Source organism: Capra hircus, chromosome 7 (assembly GCF_001704415.2).
Source record: "Capra hircus breed San Clemente chromosome 7, ASM170441v1, whole genome shotgun sequence".
Taxonomy (NCBI): Eukaryota; Metazoa; Chordata; class Mammalia; order Artiodactyla; family Bovidae; genus Capra; species Capra hircus.
In genome coordinates, this window is record NC_030814.1 from 44,118,978 (window position 1) to 44,123,846 (window position 4,869).

Genomic DNA, 4,869 nt, shown 5'->3' on the forward strand with positions numbered 1-4,869 from the left:
AAGGGTCATAGGCTACAGGCTTCCCTGGTGGCTCAGACGGTAAAGAAACTGCCTGTGATGTGGGAGACCTGGGCTCAATCCCTGGGTTCGGAAGATTGCCTGAGAAGGGATTGGCTACCCATTCTAGTATTCTTGCCTGGAGAATCCCATGGACAGAGAGGCCTGGCAGGCTACAGTCCATGGGGTTGCAAAAAGTCAGACATGACTGAGTGACTAACACTTTCACTTTCACAGCCTATGGAAATATTAAAAACCGTCTTTATCTTCTTTCTTCAACACTGCCTAATTAGGCCAGACTCCATATAGATGGAGTAGGAAATGGCAGCCCACTCCAGTATTCTTGCCTGGAAAATCCCATGGACAGAGGAGCCTCGCAGGCTACAGTCCACAGGGGCGCAAACAGTTGGATACAACTTAGCCACTAAGCATGCTCCTTATGGAAAGTTTATGCAGACACATGTACCCAAATCCATTCTCTAGAGGCCATTCCATAGTGGCAGTGTCCCAGGTTGAAGAGTACTTGCCTACCTTCATGAAACCTTATTTTCTAGGAAAACCATCCAATCTTCAGCTTAAGAAGGATGTATCTTGATTAGGCTAAGCTGAGAAAGGTTAACTACATTCCTCCTGCCAACAATGTGGCTATGAGATTTGAGGAGAAGCCTGCTGGTGAAGCTTCAGGGAAATGCCTTCTATCTCTACCTTTGGACATTGATATGTGACATCATGATGGATGGAGCTGCTGCCACCTTCTTAACAGCCATGAAATGAACTAGTTCATATGCTGAGCACAGGGTGGCAATCTGTCTCAAATGCCTACAAATTCTTTGACAATTTTTCCACAAGAGATGGGATCTTTGTCCCCTCTCCTGAAATCTGGGCAGGATTTTGCATACTTCAACCAACAGAATATGACAGAAAGGATACTAGGTCATAAAAGGCCATGTAACTTGTGTCTTGTTCTCTTGTAGACATCATTCACAGCACTTTCAATTAAAGGAAAGGCATCTATCATGCAAGACTTTTGACTACCCTGAGACAGCCCCATGCTGGAGAAGCCAAGTTGTAGATGTTCTGTTTGACATTTCAGGGAAACCCAGCCCTCAAGAATCCCAAGTTTCCAAACATGTGAGAAAGCCATCTCAGAGGTGTAATTCCAGCCTCTGCTGTCCCAGTTCCCACCTCCAGTTGTTAAGTCACCCCCAGCCCTTTATGACACCTCCAGATGAGGATCCAGAATCATGAAGCTGAAACAAACAATCCCTGATATACCCTGACAAAAGTCCTGACCCAAGAATCCCTGCATATAATAAGACAGTAACACACCACTACGTTTTGAAATTGTTTAAGCAGCAAAAGTAACTGAAGCAAAGTAAAAAGATGGAAAAACCTGACTTTCTGATGGCAACATAGTGCTGTTAACCAACCCTGGAGTTGCCTCCTCTATGGGCTTCTAGTTACATAGTGTGTAAGTTCTTTTGAGATGGTATATTGGTTTTATAGAGTTGCCATAACAATAACAATGACAACAACAACAAAAACCAGGCTGGGCATATTAAACTACAGAAAAGTATTTTCTCATAGTTCCAGACGCTGCAAGTCCAGATCAGGGTGTCAGCAGGATTGCATTTTCCTGAGGCCTCTCCCCTTGGCTCGCAGTTGGCCTCCTCAAATGCATGACCTTTACTCTGTGCACCCATACCCCAGGTGTTTCTCTGTGTGTCCAAATTTCCTCTTACAAGGACACCAGTCAGATCGGGTTAACACCCCCACAACAGTCTCATTTTACCTTAATTAACTCTTTAAAGACTATCTCTAGATGTAGTCTCATTCTGAGGTACTAAGGGTTAGGGCCTCAATATATGAATTTAGGGGGGAGGACACAATTCAGACCATAATAGCTAGGCTCCTTGCTGCTGAAATTATCCTTAAAAATAATATGAGAGAAAGATAAACCGCTCTAACACAACAAATACCAGAAGAGTTCAAAAATTAAAGAGAGAGCAGTATGACAGAATAAGTCCAAGAATGCCAGTGGCTGGAACTGGGGTTATCATGGCATCCAAATACACATTCTCTCTGTGTCACTCCGACATCTCTGATTCTCTCTGGGGTTTGCTTTCCTTCTCTAACGAGCCACCACACAGAACATTATCTTGTTATTTTCATATGAAATATGCCTTCCACTGAATTACAGGAATATTGAGAGAAACCAGGCTAAAGCTGGCAGAGCTCCACACACCTGCCTAGGGTGAGCAATAATGCTCTTAGTGCCATGTGAAAGGAGCACTAAGGCTTCCTGGCTTCCTGGAGCTGCCTACCACATGTCTGTTCACCCCCTGACTCCGTCTAAGATATGCTGTCTCTTATAATACCAAGAGAAAATGAAACATGAGCTAATCTGGTGAGAGAAAAGACATATGGTAGACTCATGGGGGAAGAGTTGTTGAAAACTACTGACACTGAAGCTTCTGCTATTAACAAGCCTAAAAACTCCCATCACATATGGACTTTCAAATGATTCTCTCTCCTAAAAACAAAATAACTAGGAGTAACCTAAAATCTGGAATGTAAATAAATCAAGGATGTGTCCACAAAAGAAATATTATGTAGCTATTTTAAAGATATGTAGGGAATTCCCTGGTGGTCCAGTGGTTAGGACTTGGCACTCTCACTGCCAGGGCCTGGGTTCAATCCCTGGTTGGGGGAAGAACTCAGAAGCCATGTGGCACAGCCAAATAAATAAACAGAAGAATGAAGCAGGGGGCAGATCAAGAGGGTGGAGTAAGAGGACACAGAGTTCACCCCCCTCCACAAACAAAAATACATCTAAATGTTTAACAATTCTCAAGGAAAACTAACTGGAAACCAGCAGAAGGACTCCTGTACAAGCAAGGCTGTAAGAAAGTTATACACATAACTGGAAATGATAAGAAGAAAAGTACCAGGTAGGGACCAGTGCTGATGGAAAGGGACTAAGAAGAAAAAGGAGACCACATTGGTGGACACTTGTCCTGGGGAGAGAGCAGTTCGAGCCACAAACTGGGCTATCCCAGGATCCTACACATAAGAGACAATTGGAGACCTGCTGGGACAGATAGAAAGACTGTATAATTCTAGCCACCACTAGTGAAGGTGAAGTCGCTCAGTCGTGTCCGACTCTTTGCAACCCCGTGGACTGTAGCTACCAGGCTCCTCCGTCCATGGGATTCTCCAGGCAAGAGTACTGGAGTGGAGTGCCATTGCCTTCTCCAGGGGATCTTCCTGACCCAGGGATCAAACCCAGGTCTCCTGCATTGGAGGCAGACGCTTTAGCCTCTGAGCCACCAGGGAAGCAGGAGTAACTAAAATAGAGATTAAAAAATAAACAACAGAAAAGATCAGTAAAACCAAGACATAGGTTATTTTAAGATTTAAAAAAATTGATAAACTTTTAGCCAGGCTCACCATGAAAAAAAGAAAGAGAACCAAATAAACAATATAAAAAATGAGAGAGTAGAGATAATAGCCAATACCACAAAGATACAAAAAGTCATAAGAGAATACTGAAAAAGTGTTAGTCACTCAGTCATGTCTGACTCTTTGCAACCCTATGGACTGTAGCCCACCAGGCTCATCTGTCCATGGAATTCTCCAGGCAAGAATACCAGAGTGGATTGCCATTTCCTTCTCCAGGGGATCTTCCTGACCCAGGGATGGAACTCAAGTCTCCTGCATTTAGGCAGATTCTTTACCATCTGAGCCACCAGGGAAGAGAATACTATGAACAGTTATATGTTCACAAATTGGAAAATTTAGAAAAAAATGGACAAATTTCTAGAAATGTACAGCCTGCTAAGACAGTCAAGAAGAAACACACAATTTGAATGGACTGATCACTAGGAGTAAAACTGAATTTGTAATAATAATAATAAAAAGCTCCTAGGAAAGAAAAGTCTAGGATGGATGTCTTCACAGAAGAATTCTACCAAACACATAAAGAAGAACTAAGACCTAGCCTTCTCAAAATATTGCACAAAATTAAAGAGAAGTGAACACTCCCAAAATTCACTCCACAAGACCACCATTACCCTGATAGTAAAACCAGATAAAGACATTAACACCAAAAAAGAAAATTACATGCAAGCATCCTTGATAAACATAGATGCATCCATTCAAAATTAAAAATCTATTCTAAGTAGATACAGAGGGAACATACCTCAACATGATAAAGACTATTTATGACAAACCTAAAGTCAACATAATACTCAACAGTGAAAAACTAGAAGCCTTCTCACTAAATTCAGAACAAGACAAAGATGCTCACTCTCACAACTTCTATTTAAAATAGTGCTGGAAGTTACAGCCATAGCAATCAACAAAAAAGAGAAGTAAGAGCTATCCAAATTGGAAGAGAAGTAAGCCTGTCACTATTTGCGGATGACATGATACTTTATACAGAGAATCTAAAATCTCCACCCAAAAACTATTAGGACTAATAAATTAATTCAGCAAAGTTACAAGATACAAGATTGATATATAGATTAACTAATATATATCTTTTGCTTTTCTATGCACTAAAAAAAATAATAATAATACCAGAAAGAGAAAGTAAAAAAACAAATTCATTTAAAATTGCATCAAAAAATATCTCAAATAAACTTAACCAGAAGTGAAAGACCTATACTCTGGAAACTGTAAAACAATGATGAAGGAAACAGAAGATAATTCAAAGAAACAGACATTTTGCGCTTTTAGATTGGAAGAATTAATATTGTTAAAATGACCGTACTATCCAAAGCAATCTAGAGATTTAATTCAGTCCCTATCAAAATACCCATATTTTTCACAGAACTGGAACATATGATATAAAAATCACATGGAACCACA

General features: G+C 40.8%; 1 non-coding gene across 1 annotated transcript; it reads left to right on the top strand.

Annotated features, from left to right (window-relative positions):
* Window positions 2,638-2,709, top strand: TRNAE-CUC. The gene has a single exon. It is a non-coding gene; the product is annotated as a tRNA-Glu (tRNA).